Here is a 17,436-nt window from a genome sequence, read left to right as displayed (position 1 = left end):
TGCCTACTTTTCCCAGTTCTTACCCTATGTTTCCATTCCATAAAGCCTTAATTTTAGCAGGCTATTAATTTATCCTGATACAAAGGATTAGTTGACAGTCTGTATGAGGACTATTTTGAAGATGGTAGGATTAACGATTCGGTGTGCAGTTCAACTAGACGACCTTTGTGTTCCTTCTATCTGTGATTCCAGGATTTTAAGATATAATCTGATAATTGATTAAGATTTTAGCCTTCACAGGAGAATTTGCCTTGTAATGGTGTCCTTTTGAAGATAAATTAATCTTCGAGACTCAAAGGAATGTTAGGCACCACAACAGTTGGCCAGGGAGATATTTTTGGCTGGGTGGAGATATTTGGCCGTTCTCGAATAACATCACATGTGCAGTTGCCTACTTCAACTACTAGTGAAGCCAAACTCTACTAGTTATCACTGAAGCTAAAGAGGTCCCTCTCCTTTTTGTCTTAGAACTCATGTCCAAAGGAAATGTGGCTATGTTGTTTAGATGAATTTCCTTTGGAAAGAATAGTGAAGAGTGGCTCTATGGGAGGGGTCAAGGTTGTGAATCAGTGTATGAATGACAAAGTGAATTCATGCAACTGATTATTAGAGTGTGACTGAAAATTCATATAGATAAATTTGAGTATCTGAAACTATGAAAGACCATGAAAATGTATGAGATAGCCTATTGGGGTGAGATCAGTGTTGTGCAGTACTCATAGCTAATATTTTTAGACCAGAGGAAATTTCTGTGGGTCTTTAAAAGTTTTAAAATTATTTTTCAAGTTGATAAAAGTCTGTGCAATTTTGGCTGGAGGCAGAGAATAGAATAGGGATTCTTTACCTTTTTTGTGTTATAAACCTTTTTGGCAGTCTGATGAATCCTGTGGATGCTTTACCAGAGTAGTATTTTTAAGTGTCTAAAATACATGGGCTTATTAAGGAAACCAAAGGTTAATGAAAATAAAGATGGAATTTTTCCCCCCATCTAACTTCACTGACCCTCTGAAATCTATCCATGAATGCCTTGGGGTGGAGGTGCTGTGGATCCCACGTTAAGAACTCCTGAAATAGAGAAATACCCTAAATGTCAGAAGGCCACAGGAAAGTTCCTTCTAGCTTCTTTATTTATCTATGATCTCATATTTGGGTAAAGGGTCATGCTTCTTTATTTCTGGCATTACTCAAGCTATCCCAATTCATTTTCATGTTTTATAAAGGTAAGGGACTTCTCTAAGTCATCCAGTCATTGAATGATAAAATCATTTGACGTGATCTTTTCTCCTGGCTTTTCATTGTATTTGTTTGTTTGGTCTATTCTCTTTCCTGCAATTTTTTTCTTTTCTTAAACTTTTAAATATTTTATTTTTTCCAATAACACTTAAAAATTATTAACATTTGTTTTTTAAAAATTTGAGTTCCAAATTCTCTCCTCTCCCCCTTCACTGAGAAGGCAAGCAATTTGATATAGGTTATATGTATGCAGTAATGCAAATCATATTTTCAAATTAGTCATGTTGTGAAAGAAAACAGACCAAAAAAACCCGAGAAAAATAAAGAAAGTAAAAAGAGTATGCTTCAATCTGCATTTAGACTCTTACACTTCTTTCTCTGGAGATGGAAAGCATTTTTGATCATTGTATTGCTGAGAATGTTAAGTCATTCACAGTTGGTCTTCGTATAATATTGCCGTTACTGTGTATGGTGTTCTCCTGATTGTGCTCACTTCACTTTGCATAAGTTCATGTAAGTCTTTCCAGGTTTTTCTGAAAATATCCTTGTCATTTCTTATAGCACAATAGTATCTCAACAGAATAATATATCACAACTTGTTTAGCCATTCCCCAATTGATGTGCACCCCTACAATTTCCAATTCTTTGCCACCACAAAAAGAACTACTATAAATATTTTTGTACATACAGATCCTTTTCCTTTTTTAAAAAAAATCTAATAGTGCTATTGCTGGGTCAAAGGGTATGCAGTTTTATAGCCTTCTGGGTATAGTTCCAAATTGCTCTCCAGAATGGTTGTATCAGTTCACAACTTCACCAGCAGTGCATTAGTGTCTTAATTTTCCCACATCCTCTCCAACATTTGTCATTTTCCTTTTTCTGTCATATTAGACAGTCTGATTAGTGTGAGTTGTTTTAATTTGCATTTCTTTAATCAATAGTGATTTAGAGTAATTTTTCATATTACTATAGATCAGTTTAATTTCTTCATCTGGAAACTGCCTATCCATATCTTTTGACTATTTGTTGATTGGATAAAGACTTGTATTCTTATAAATTTGGCCCCATTCTCTATGTGTTTGAGAAATGAGATCTTTATCAGAAAAACTTGCTGTAAATTTTTTTCCCTCGATTTTCTGCTTTCCTTCTAATCTTGGCTTCATTGATTTTGTTTGTGGAAAAACCTTTTTACTTTTATATAACCAAAATTATCCATTTTATATCCTGTAATGATCTCTATGTCTTATTTGGTCATAAATTCTTTCCTTATCTATAGTTCTAACAGGTAAATTATTCCATGTTCTCCTAATCTGTTTATGATATTAACTTTTATGTCTAATTCATTGACCTTGGTTTGGTATATGGTGTGAGATGTTGGTCTATGCTTAGTTTCTGCCAAACTGCTTTTCAGTTTTCCTAGCAATTTTTGTCAAAGAGTGACTTCTGTCCCAAAAGCTTGGATCTTTGCATTTATCAAAGACTATATTATTATGTGTTGTGTATCTAATCTATCCTATGGATCCATCACTCTATTTCTTAGCTTGTACCAAATTGTTTCAATGATTGCTGCTTTGTAATACAGTTTGAGATTTGATATGGCTAATCTACTTTGTTTATATATTTTTTTCACTGGTTCCCTTGCTTTTCTTGATCTTTTGTTTTTCCAGATGAATTTTGTCATTTTTTCCTTGCTCTATAAAATAATTTTTCATAGTTTGATTGGCAAGGTACTGGATAAGTAAATTAATTTAAATCATTTTTATTATATTGGCTCAGTCTACCAATGTGCAATTAATATTTTTTCAATTGTTTAGATCTGACTTTATTTGTGTGAAAAATGTTTTGTAATTGTGATCATATGGCTCCTGAGTCTGTCTTGGTAGGTAGACTCCCAAATATTTTGTATTGCCTACAGTTATTTAAAATGGAATTTCTCTCTCTGTCTTGCTGCTGAACTTGGTTGGCAATATATAGAATTGTTGATGATTTATGTGGGCTTATTTTATATCCTGCAACTTTGCTAAAGTTGTTAATTATTTCAGCTATTTTTTAATTGATTCTCTAGAATGCTCTAAGTATACCATCATATTGTTTTCAGAGTGGGATAGTATATATGTATCCCATCTGGTCAGAGTGTATGGTCTTTGTGATATATTGCTGTAATCTGTCCTAGTGGGGGACCTCAACTTTCCCTTTTCAGACCTAGACAAATCTAACCAAAAAATAAATAAGAAGGAAGTTAAGGAGGTGAATAGAATTTTAGAAAAGTTAGATATGATAGACCTCTGAAGGAAACTGAATGGAAATAGAAAGGAATATACCTTTTTTCAGTGGTACATGGTACCTACACAAAAATTGACTATATTTTAGGGCATAAAATCCTTACAACCAAGTGCAGAAAAGCAGAAATATTCAATGCATCATTTCTAGATCATAATGCAACAAAAATTACATTCAATAAAGGGCTGTGGAAAGATAGATTAAAATTAATTAGAAACTAAATAATCTAATTCTAAAGAATGAGTGGGTCAAAGAACAAATCATAGAGACCATCAATAATTTCACCAGTGAGAATGACAACAATGAGACAACATACTAAAATTTATGGGATGCACCAAAGCAATACTTAGGGAAAATTTTGTATCTGTATATGCCTACATCAATAAAATAGAGATTTTTTTTTATAATTAAAAATCTAAAAAAAGTTTCAGCAATATTCATTAGGGAAATTGGTCTATAATTTTCTTTGTTTTTGCTCTTTCTGGTTTAGGTATCAGCACTATATTTGAGTTGTAAAAAGAATTTGGTAGGACTCCTTCATTGCCTATTTTTCCAAATAGTTTATATAATATTGGAATTAATTATTCTTTAAATGTTTAGTACAATTCACTTTTGGATCCATTTGGTCCTGGGGATTTTTTTCTTAGAGAACTCATTTGATGGCTCATTCAATTTTTTCCCTAAGATAGGATTATTTGAGTATTTTATTTACTCTTCCATTAATCTGGGGAAATTTATTCATTCATTTATCTTAGGTTGTTAGATTTATTGGCATGTAAATGTGCAAAATAGCTCCTAATAATTCCTTTAATTTCATCTTCATTGGTGGTGAATTATTGTTTTCATTTTTAATTCTGGTAATTTGGTTTTCTTCTGTTTTAAAAAAGTCAGATTAATCAGTGGTTTATCTATTTTATTTTTTCATAACACTAATTTTATTTATTGGTTCAATGGTTTTCTTTCAGTTTTATCAACCTCTCCTTTGATTTTCTGGATTTCCCATTTGGTATTTAATTGGGGATTTTTAATTTGTTCTTTTTCTAGTTCTTTTTTTTAGTTGCATGCCCAATTCATTGATCTGCTCTTTCTCTATTTTATTGATATAAGCATATACAGATACAAAATTTCCCCTAAGTATTGCTTTGGTGCATCCATAAATTTTAGTATGTTGTCTCATTGTTGTCATTCTCACTGGTGAAATTATTGATGGTCTCTATGATTTGTTCTTTGACCCACTCATTCCTTATAATTAGATTATTTAGTTTCCAATTAATTTTAATCTATCTTTCCACAGCCCTTTATTGAATGTAATTTTTGTTGCATTATGATCTGAAAAGGATGCATTTAATATTTCTGCTTTTCTGCATTTTGTTGTAAGGGTTTTATGTGCTAAAACATAGTTGATTTTTGTGTAGGTGCCTAGTACCATTAAAAAACCAGTGTATTCTTTTTTATTCCCACTCAATTCTCTCCAGAGGTCTATCATATCTAACTTTTCTAAAAGTCCATTCACCTCTTTAACTTCCTTCTTATTTATTTTTTGGTTAGATTTATCTAGCTCTGAGAAGGGAAAGTTGAGGTCCTCCATTAGTACAGTGTTTACTGTGTATTTCCTCCTATAACTCATTTAACCTTTCCTTAGTCTGAGGGTTTTTTCCTGCTGTTTCCTCAATTTCCCAGCCAATTACTTGACTATTTAACTTTTTGTTAAGGTAAGACTCTGCTTCCAGTGTGGAAGGTGTACTGTCCCAAGCTTTGGGAGTTTTGTGCAGCTATTTTCTGAGACACTTCTAGGGACCTGTAAGTTTTCAGTTCTTCTAAGGTGGTATGATCTAAGGAGAGGTGTTTACTCCATTCCTGGCCCGTGCTCTGGTCTATGAGTGACTACAAGCACTCTTTTCTGCCTGATCTGTGAGGAGGATTCCCTCTCCACTTCACCACAAGCTCTGCCATGCCAGTGCTCCTCCTTGTGCCAGGACTGCCACCCAGGACTGCGACCCAGATACAAGCAGGGCAAAGCAAGAGAATTCTGCCTCAGTGCCAGCAAAGAGATCCCTGCATTCCCCCTCTGATTAGCTACTTGATCCCCTTACTGCCTATGGACTGAGAGCTCTGGAAGCAGTTGTGGCCTCTGCTCTAGCTGCCACCCCAGGGCTGGGGCCTGACCATGGTCCTCTCTCACTCAGGTCTGGCAGACTTTTCCTACTGACCTTCTAAGTTGTCTTCGGCGTTTGTGGGTTGAGAAATCTGGAAACTGCCACAGCTGCCAGTGATTCAGTCCTCTGAGGCCTGCTCTGAGTTTGCTGGAGGCCAGTCCTTGCTATGCTGTGCTGTGCTCTTCTCTCAGACTGGTGCAACAGACTTTCCTGTCCATCTTCCATGTTGTCTTGGGCTGGAAATTTATTTAACTCTGTCATTTTGTGGGTTTTGCTGCTCTAGAATTTGTTTAGAGTCATTTTTAACAGGTATTTGGAGGGGTTTGGGAGAGAGCTCTGGTGAGTGCCTGCTTTTATTCCACTATCTTGGCTCTCACCCTTTAACTTTTCCTTTAAGAATTTGGAGGCTATACTATTTGGTGCATATATGCTTAGTATTGATATTACTTCATTATCTATGGTACCTTTAAGCAAAGTATAGGTTCCCTGCTTATCTCTTTTAATTATTATCTATTTTTGCTTTTGCTTTGTCTCAAATAATGATTGCTACCCCTGCTTTTTTTTTACTTCAGCTGAAGCACAATTGATTCTGCTCCAGCCCCTTACCTTTGCTCCTGTGTATCTCTCTGCTTAAGTATGTTTCTTGTAAACAACATATTGTAGGATTCTAGTTTTTAATTCATTCTATCTGCTTATGGGTGAGTCCATCCCACAGTTATGATTATTGTATGTTTCCCTCCATCCTATTTTTTCCTGTTTACTCTTCTTTCTCTCCTTTCATCCTATTCTCCTCAAAAGTGTTTTGCTTCTGACCACCGCCATCCACCAATACACTTTCCTTTCTATCAATCCCTCCCCTTTCTCTTGTCTTCTTCGCCTCCTACTTCTGGGTAAGGTAAGACAGATTGCTATACCCAACTGGTGTGCATGTTATTCCTTTTTTGAGCCATTTCCTATGTGAGTAACAAGCATTACCCACCCTTGCATTTCCCCCTGCACTTTAAAACTCTTTTGCACCTCTTTAATGTGAAATAATTTATCTCATTCTACCTCTCTCTTTCCTTTCTCTCAGTACATCCTTTTTTATCCTTTACTTTTTTTTAGTATCATCTTATGGTCATCTCACACCCATGCCTTCTGTCTATGTATACTCCCAATTGTCCTAATAATGATAAAGTTCTTAGGAATTGCAAGTATCGTCTTCCCATGTAGGAATATAATCACTTTAACTTTATTGAATCCCTTATGATTTCTCTTTCCTGTTTACCTTTTTATACTTCTCTTGAGTCTTGTATTTGAAAGTCAAACTTTCTGTTCAGTTTTGGTCTTTTCATCAGGAATGCTTGAAAGTCCTCTATTTCATTGAATGTACATTTCTCCCCCTGAAGGATTATATTGTTTTGCTGAATGGATGATTCTTGATTGTAATCAGCTTCTTTGCCCTTTGGAATTTCATATTCCAAGCCCTCTGATCCTTAATGTACAAGCTGCTAAATCTTGTGTTATCCTTACTATGGCTTCATGATATTTGAATTGTTTCTTTTTGGCTGCTTGCAATATTTTCTTCTGCTCTTGGGAGCTCTGGAATTTGTTTATAATATTCCTGGGAGTTTTCATTTGGGGATCTCTTTCAGGAGGTGATTGGTGAATTCTTTTAATTTCCATTTTACCTTGTGGTTCTAGGATATGAAGGCAGTTTCCTTAATAATTTCTTTAAATATATGATGTCTACACTATTTTTTTTAATCACAGCTTTCCAGTAGTCCAATAATTCTTAAATTATCTCTCCTTGAACATTTTTCAGGTCCATTGTTTTTCCAACGAGATATTTAACATTTTGTTCTATTTTCTCATTCTTTTGAGTTTATATTATTGTTTCTTAATGTCTTATGTTGTCAATAGCTTCTACTTGCCCAATTCTAATTTTTAAGGAATTATTTTCTCCAGTGAGCTTTTGTACCTCCTTTTCCATTTGGCCAATTTTATTTTTTAAGGAATTCCTTTCTTCAGTAAATTTTTGTGCTTTTTTTTTCCATTCGGCCAATTCTGCTTTTTAATGAGTTCTTCTCTTCAGGTGAATTTTTGCACATCCCTTTGTATTTGGCCAATTCTGCTTTTCAAGGCATTCTTCTCCTCATTGGATTTTTGTACTTCTTTTACCATTTGGCCTATTCAGTTTTTCTTCAGTACTTTTTGTGCTTCCTTTACCAAGCTGTCGACTCTTTTTTTCCAGAAAACATCATTCTCATTTCTTTTCCCATTTTTTTTTCATTACCTCTCTCATTTGATTTTTAAAATCCTTTTTGAGTTCTTCTAGGACCTTCTGAAACCAGTTCACATTTTTTTTGAGGGTTTGGATGTAGCTATTTTGATTTGATTGTCTTCTTCTGAGTTTGTGTTTTGATCTTCCCCATCACCATGGTAATTTTCTATGGTCAGGTTCTTTTTGTTATTTTTATTTGCTCATTTTCCCAGCCTATTTCTTGACTTTTAACTTTATATAAAAGTTGGGCTGTACTCTAATTCTGGAAGGCCACTGTTCTAAGATTCAGGTTTTTGGTGTTGCCATTTAGAGCTAGTTTTGGGGGTCTGTAAATTTTCAGTTCTTCCAAGGTGATATTATCTGAGGGGAGTGTTTACTGCTCTCCTGGCCTGTGCTATGGTTTCTGAGTGACCACAAGTACTCTTTTCTGCCTTGTGACCATGGTCCATGCTCTTGCTAGTGTTCCTTATTGCCCTGGGACTGCATATCATAATTGTGTATGGGCAATGCAATAGAGTTCTGTACCCATTGCCAGCAGAGGGGTCCCTATAATCTCCTTCTGACTAATTGTTTGACCCCTTTACCATTTGTGGGCTGAGGGCTCTGGAAACCACTGCTACTGCTTCTGATTCATTTGCTTCCAAGGACTGCTGCCGCCTTGCCAGGCACAGCCTGCTCTGGACCATGCTCTACCTTTGCCCCAGTGAGAAGGACCTTTGCTGCCAACCTGCTAAATTGTCTTGAGCTGGTAAATTGTTTCACCCTGTCTTATGTTGGTTCTGCCATTCCAGAATTCATTTAAAGGCATTATTTTAACATTTTTTGGAGGGGAATTTGGGAGAGCTCAGGTTAAGTCCCAGCCTTTACTTCACCATCTTGCCTCTATGGTCTCCTATAATTTCAGAAGATACCAACTAGTTTTGTCTTGACTATAATAGTTATAAATTAGACTATGAAATACATTAATGCTAGTAGGGAACAGACAAAACAGAAAGATTACTAATGACATCTCTGATTAGTTGTTTTCCTCTTATCTCTAGTGGTTTTATTGGTTTTTTACCTATAGGACAGGCTTGGGATCCTTCCTATCACAGCACATTTATTTATTTATTTTTGGTGTGAAGTCCTTGTGGCACTGCATTGATCTTTACGGGGATTTCTAAGGGTATAGTGTAGTACAGTGGAAAGTGCCAGATATGGAGCTAGAAAACCAGTGCCTGAATCCTGGCTCCTCTGCTGCCTCCCCATCTGACTGGGCTAGTGTCTCAACTTCTCTATGTCTCTGTTTCCTCCCCTGGCAAAAAGAGGGTGCTGGCCTATGTGATCTTTAAGGTTTCTTCCAGCTGGAAATCTATCATCCTAGAAGACAGGGCCCTGCCCTGCAGCAGTTTAAAATTCTAAGAGAAAATAATAATAGTAAACAATGATGAAGCTGAAGATAATGATAGTAATATTGGTTAGAATTTATATAGCATTTTAAGGTGTGTAAAGTGCTTTTTGTTTTTTTCATTAAAAATCTTTGTATTCATTTCATGTTGTTTTGAAATCACAGAAATTAGGTGAGGGGAAAAAACCCAAGGGGATGAATAATAACTGTGCTTAACTGAAGAGCACATCATCTCCCAAAAGTTCTTAGGTTTCACAGGAGTCTAGGAGAACAAGCCTTCTACATCATCCACTATGTCATTTTGCGAAGGGACTCAAACCCAGGGCCAGGCAGAGGAGGGGAGCAACACATCCAGGACCTCAGCACTGCTTGTCAAGGGACTCCAAGTCCATCTGAACCCGCTCTCTTTCCTGCTGGTCGTTCCCTGGCCTGTACAGTTCTGGATCCTCTTGAACATTGTGCAAAGCGCTTTTACAAAAATTATCTAATTTAATTAGATAGAAAAAATGAGTATAAACAAGAATAAAAATTTGGAAAAAAGCTTCTTAACTAGTTACAGCTATATAAAAATCATATATACATACAATACACTACTAAGGTAATTAGAGCAGAGCAAGGCTAATCAGTGCTGCAAGTATTGTCTTAATCAATGTTTTTGGAAAGAAAGGAGGGACCTGCCATGGCACAGCAAAGCACAACTGATAAGGACCTAGGCAGGTGGAAGTTTTCTGTTGTTAATACCTTCTCTTTCTTTTGCACCAGCCTAGTCAGTGTACAACCTGTCTTCCTATCCTGATTCAGTTTTCCTGGGCAAATAAGTAATTTAAAACCCAAAGCTTGGCAATTAGAGCCTGCGACTCCCTTTTGTTAAGTTCCATGAGTCTAAAAACAAGCAGCAGTGTGTTGGCTTTGTTCATTTCTTGGTATTCTCTTCTCATTTAAGTGTATTTGGCAAAATGCAGGTTATACCTGGGATCAATTTTATTCAGTCTCCCCTGCCTCATTTACAGAAAAATAGTCATTATATCCATTAAAACATGTGTTCCCCTCTTCTCTTTTCGGGGATTTGCATCTAAATAACCACTACTCTTGGCTGCCCCAAGTCTGTGGAGTCAAATAAGCAGTCCACAGTGCCAACCTTCCAAAGCTATTAATGGACATTTTATGGGTAGGAAGGGTTGATAATGGGGCTGACTTTAGACCTTGAAAGAAATGCATTGGAATAGAATGGCTGGGCAGGGTCAGGGGAGGGGAAGAAAGAATGCAAAAAAAAAAAAGTAATGCAGACTACTTTGTTAGCAACATGTACCCTAAATTGGTATAATTATGCCTCACATGTTTAAGGTTCCCTTCTTGTTGAATAGCCCAACTGACTTATACATGTACCAAGGGACCTAAGAGATGTGTAATCTTAGTAGCCTAGATTCCAAGCTAGAGAGGACCTCAGATTTTCTAGTCCAATGCCCTTAATTTACAAGTGAAGAAGCTGAGGCCCAAGGTGGCTAAGGTACATGGGTGGCATGGGATCATAGATTTAGAGTTGGGAGGGAACTCAGAAGGCCACTTAGTCCAATAACTCTCACTTTTTAGAGGAAATTGAAGCACAGAAAGGTTGTTATTTACCCAGGGTCACATAGCTAGTAAATTTCAGACGCAGGATTTGTACCCAGCTCTCCTCCTGACTCCAAGTCCAGTAATGTCTCCACCGTGGCAGGCTGCCCCTCAGAAGGAGGACTTGAAGTGAGGTGCTCTACATCCAGGGACAGTTTTCTCTCCATTGTACCTACCATGCATCTTCCCAAGAATCAGAATATACTATTGGACCCTCTTATGACCTTTGGCTTATACATCAAGTGGGTGTCATAGTGGCTAGTGTTAGACTAGGAATCAGGAAGACCTGAGTTTGAATCTTGCCTCAGATAGTTAACTAGCTGTGTGATAATATTTGTAAAGTACATTACCCAGTGCCTGGCACATAGTAGGTATGTAATAAATGCTTATTCCCTTCCCCCTTTCTCTATCATGGAAAGTTATCAAACTTTGATTCAGCCTTATTTTTCTCATCTGTAAAATAGAATTAGTAATAGCCCCTACCTCGTAGCGTCGTTGCAAAGATCAAACAAATAACACGTGTAAAGCTCTTGGCAAACCTTAAAAAGTGCTGGATGAGTGTTAGCTGTTATCATTATTTGGATGTATGGCATGGCAGAGTTTGAGTAGTTTTGTAAGAGTACAAGTTAGCCTCGTTTTTTGGTCTTTACCTTTTTCTAAAAGTGGAAGTTTTGGGAGAGAGATTTAGTGGGCTGAAAGCTTAAGAACAAGGATTGTTTCAGATTTTTTTTTAATATTCCCAGCACCGGACACAGAGTCTATCACATAGTAGGTGTTTAATTAATTTTTGTTGATTGATTGAAAATAGATTGTCCTTTTCCCTTTCTCCCAGTCAGAAATTAATGATGTCAATGAAGATTAAATTATTCTGCTTCAGAAGTATGGCCAGTGCAAGGGAGCCATTTGCAGATGTGCTTAAAATAGGCCACTCTCTGGGGGACAGCCTGAGGGGAGCTGGCTAGCCCCTCAGAATTCCTGGGAAACACTAGGGCTGTGGCACACAGGAGCTGGCTTTCATTCCAGCAGAAAGCTAAGACACAAAGGCCTAGGTAAAGCTTTTGTTCTCTGATTGGGTGGAGCTACCCAGACTTGGCTGGCCAGAGATTGGTTCTTTCTCCCCTCTCTGCCTTGGGGTCCTGAGGCTGCTGACCCCTATCCTGTTATGGTCCCAGTACTTCTATTTGTCTCCTAGGACTTAACCTGAATGCTTCTTTTTCCGAGGTGGATGGGTGGGCTCTAAGAGCTTAGCGGAGTTGTATAGACTTTTGTGTTTCCTGGTTTAGGAAGTAAATAAATAGCTCCCTCTTTCTCTCCAAAATCCAAGTGTACCCTTAAGGAATATTTTTGTTTCCTTTTTGCGGAGGGAGGTGGGGAGGCTATAGAGGTGGGCAAGAAGTAATAGTCAGGCATTTCTATTTTCAGCCTGCCTTGTCTGAAACGCCTGGCGTCCAGCTAACACCTTTAATAGATGAGCTAAGCTTTGCTCTGAGACAACTTCCCAAGGAGACCTAGTGCAGGGACCTGGCTGGCTTCATTTCAGCTGTTTGCGGTAGATGGCACTCGATTCCTTCAGTCTTGCCTCATCTGCTACCAGCGAGCAAGAGAAAGCGAGATCTCCACCCCCCTCCCCCTTCTCCTCACTGCCCAAGCAGGCTGGTTACCTATGTTACTGCTCAGGGAGAATGTAAATATGAAACAAAACATTTTATGCATTTTGAAAGAGCAGGGCTTTCTTACTGAGGCTCAATCTTGATACTCCAGAGACTTCTTTGGAAACTCCCTCTTCTACTGAACTTATCATTGCAACCTTTCATTCTCTCAGAAAAACCTACTACAAAAATCTCTGCTCATTTACCTTTGTCTCCTCTGACTTCTAATGCCTGTTGTATGGTTGCCTGAAAAGCAAAGATACAGCAGCTTCCCCCTCCTCCCCTCAACCTCTTCCTCTCTCCCAGCCTCCCCAGTGACTTCTTTGCCCATTATTTACTGTATCAAATAGAACATTGATTTAATTGTACCTATAATATTTTATTTTTTTCTTTCAATATCTGCTCCTGTGGGGGAAAAGACGGTCCTCTGAGGGCAATTTTTCTCTAGTTATACACAAAGCATAAGGTCGCATATCATTTCAGAGACCAAACACTTGAAAAACTAGCATAGTAAATTTGTATTTGGTTGGGAGGTGCGTATGCAAATATGTATAAACACACAATATGCGTGTATATATCTATATGTGTATATATGTGTGTATATATGTATAATGTATGTGCATATATCTTATATATGCATACACACATATATACATATATATGTATATATATGAATAATATATTTATTGATGAATATTGACTCTGGAATCAGAAAACTTGGGTTCATATTTTGTCCCTGATGATTACTATCTGTGTGAACCTGAGCAAGTGATTTAGCTTACCCGGATCTCAGCTTCCTCATCTCTAAAATGAGAGGACTGTAGTAAATTATTTCCAAAGGCCCTTCCAGATTTTAATCTGTGATCTTATTATCTATCTATCCATCTCTCTGTGTTACAGACTATCTATCCATATTATATATTATCTATTTCTCTATCCATATTATCTATTATCTATTTTTCTGTCTATCCATCTAACTCTCATCTTTGTCTTCACAAGAAATTGTGTATAGGCAGAGTCCTCATAAGGTTTCCTTAACCTTGTTGTAATAACATTATCGAAATAGTACATACTATTATGTTATAATGTAGAATATGTTATATTATAAATTTATATTGATAGACTTACATTATTAATATATAACCAAACTTTACCATATAGTCTTCTGAACCTCAATGGAACATCATTTGGGCAGTTACACATTTCTACCATTGTTCTCAGGAACTATATGGATTACTTGGGATGTAGCAAAATAATTAAATTTATTGACATACACTAAACTTAATACTCTGCATCTTTAGAAAACTATTCATATGTAGTATGTCCTTCTCTAAGCCTTCATTGGTACCTTTGACAAGAGTCTGATTTTTCCAGGTCTAGCCTTGGTTATAGACTATAGGTTTTCAATGAATTTTGAATAAAGCAAGTTTCTAGGTTGTTGAAGTATGTTTTACTTTTTCTCTTAGATAAATGTCTTAACCTTTTGTGATATGTAATATGTTGGAAGACCATGTTGTTGTATTCTATCTCTATCTCTTGGGAATTTCTGTAATTCTGGGACAAGCCTGATTCTCAGGATATCAACATATCTATAATGTCAACATTCTCTCAATGGGCACAGGATTGGAAGTAAAAAAAAAAACCAAACATTTTTGGGTGGATGTTTTACAGTCTAATGAAGATGCCAGGTCTTACAGACTTACTTGGACCTCTTCTGATGACCATTTGGTATAACTTTGAATTAAAAAATGAATTGTATCAGCAAAACTTACCTTTCTATAATTTTTAATCCTCCCATTTTTGTGTTGTCTTGCCTATGAAGAGCATTTTTTCTTCATAGCAATGATTAGTAGCCTATGCTACACTGTAGAAGAATCAATAACAACCCTTAGAGATGAGAGTCCCTTAGAGACTCAGGTCCCTGTGAATATATTTGATTATTTTCTGAGAGTGAATTAGGCTACTTTTTAATGACAGCTTGTCAATTCTCTACATTTTTCATTGTTTTCCTTTGTGCTTCAGTATGACTGATCCTGTTTCATTGTGGTTTTGAATGGCCTTTGAAATGCTTGACTTTCCCATGCCAACAGATTCTGTAATATCTCTAATGGTCATTGAATTGTGCTCTTTAAGAGTTGTAGCATTCATGTATTTCCTGTGAGTGATATCCACATGCAGGGATATAGTGCTCCAAGGTATGTCCAATACATAGGAATGAGTGCCCAGGGAAGGGAGTTTTGATCTGGGGAGTCACTGGGGAGTTTGAGTGGAATATGAATGAATAAAAAAAATTTATAAAGTGCTTACAATCTGCAAAGTACTATACTAAGTGTTTGGAATAGAAGTAGAAAAGCAAGATAAACCTGGATCTCAAAGATCTTATATTCTGATGAGGGAGACAACATATACAGGAAGTTCTAGCTTTTAGTCAGATAGAAAGGCCTCATGGACCTTAGGCTGCTGAAGCAAAGTAGATGGTAATACATCTGCTTAGTCCATTTCCATTGATAAGACCAGGTCTGTTTCTGATGTTAAAACCATTTGATGCCAAAGATTCAGGCATTAAGAACTTTCTTTCTTGGGTTTTAAGTAGCTCGTACTGCTTAAGGAGTCAGCACATGTGGTAGCTGTTGCAAAGTTGTATTTCCACAAGGGTTCGTTCCCTAGACAATGATTGAAGGGAATAAGGAAGATGGTGTTAGGCTAGAATCAATGTTGGTTGTCTGAGGGACGTTTCTATTCTCCAACCTCTTGCCCATTGCTTATTGATACTTAGTGTTATTGGTGGTGATAATGGTCTCTTTTCCATGTGGTGGTCTGAAAGGCGCTGCTCTCCCTGTGGCTCTTAGTTGAAAGGTCCTGGGCTATCTGCATTTGCATAGGAGGGGGCTGGATGTGTTGACCATGGATTGACCTGTCTGGCACATACCACCTCCTGTTACCCTCAGGATGCCTTGCTACTTTGGCTAGGTTGTCTTGCTTGACTCACCAGGGTGATTGCTCGGTCATTGGTGGTGGCAGTAGTGATGGGAATGGCAGGGTCCTTCTCTATAGGAATTGTTCCTCTACATGGTGGCTGATAGCTTTGGGCATACTGCTGTTCTTAGGGCTCTTGGGTTTACCTGCCCATTGATGGCAGTTGATTACAATTTTTTTCTGGGAGATTTAGATTTTAATCTATAATACCCTTATCCTTCTGTTTGGCTGCCTTATTGCTGTTTTTCTGCATTTTATCTTTTCTTTTTTTGGTTATATACATACATACATGTATATATACATATATGTGTATATATGTATGTGTATATATACACATAGATAGTACACATATATATGCATACACATATATGATGGGTACCCTAGGGTTTGAAAGTTTTATCTCAGGACAAAATTCTGAACAGAACAGGAAGAAGCCACTGGAGGTTGTTTGAGATCATTAGGATCCCTCCCTTCCCCCGCTTCCTTAGCTGGTCCATAATTCTTCTTTTCTCTGTCATGCTATACCTTATCAGTCTTCTCCATTTCATCAAACTTGGAATTCTTTGTCCTTGCCCATCCCACTGAATACTTCATTGAAAATTTTGTAAAGTTGATAGGAACTTGAGGATTTTTTCTCTTTATGTTTTTCTTCAAAGTGTATTTGCACAAAAAAAGCATAAATAGACATTTTGTCTTTTGTGCTTTTTTGAGTCACCTTTAACAATCTGAGCCTGTGTTGTTCTTTATTATCACTATCCATTCAAGTGGCAGACCAACAGTTATCCTCATCCCCTGGGGGAAGGTAATGTGAATGAAATGAAATGAATGAAAAAGCATCTTTTAAACATCCCCTATATCCCCAGCACTGTGCCAGGCACTATGGATACAAATTCAAAAGTGGAACCATAGAGAAGTCAGTTGCTATACTCTTGCCAGAAGCCATAGTAGTATCAATTTGATTAATGTTCCCAGGCTAGAGGTAGAGGGGGACAGGTGAGGGCTAGAACTTGCATGCAACAATAGGGAAGAAGGCAAAATGTCCAGGATGGATGGCATTTAATGTATGACCCGGTGCTGGCTAGGTATAGAGGACCTAGTTAGACTACATATGCCTAGAGTAGAGTTCCAAAGCTGGGTGAATTAATTCCCCCAGTCTTCAGAGGTCTGGTCAGGAGGGTGCTATTCAGGTGGAGAGAGGAAGGCAGTGGCAGGACAGGCAGTGTAACATTAAGATCATTAGACTAGGAAGCAGGAGATCTAGGTTCTAGTTTTGTATCTCCTAACTGGCTCTGTGGCCTTAGTAAAATCACCTTGCCTTTCTGTACCTTTATTTCCTCATTGGAAAAATGAGGGGATAAAGATGGGGAAGGGGGTTTGGACTGGATGACCTCGAAGTTCTCTCTAGCTCTAATATTCTAGTAGAACATTCTATAACTAATTTCTTTATGGTGGGAAAGTGGAGTTTGGAAAATGAGACGCGGCTTTAGAATTCACAATGCAATAAAGACTTCTGAGTTGTAGGTTCTGGCTAGTCTATTGTCTTCCCTACTGTCTGTAGACTTTTTTCTAGAGAGTATTCACTAGATTTTGGATGAAAGGGGGAAAATCCTCTGCTGAGAAACAAGTCTTGTGTCTGTGTGTGTGGCTTGGCTATTCGACATCTTTCCAGAGGTCTTGGTCTGGTACTAGTTTCTCCAATCCCTCAATCACTGTTTTTCTTTCATGAGGAATTGTTGCTAGAATGCACTCGCCCTTTTAGGGAGCCGTGAACGTGGTTATAATTGTTTGTTTCTAAGAGAACTGGCTAGACTACATAATCCTGGTAAAGTTACTCAAACAAATGGAATGTAGTTTCATTCAGGTTTAATCTTGGCTGTGGGG

This window comes from Trichosurus vulpecula, chromosome 4, assembly GCF_011100635.1.
Source record: "Trichosurus vulpecula isolate mTriVul1 chromosome 4, mTriVul1.pri, whole genome shotgun sequence".
In the NCBI taxonomy this organism is placed as follows: domain Eukaryota; kingdom Metazoa; phylum Chordata; class Mammalia; order Diprotodontia; family Phalangeridae; genus Trichosurus; species Trichosurus vulpecula.
The sequence above is the reverse complement of the archived record's forward strand: the minus strand, read 5'-3'. Positions refer to the sequence as shown.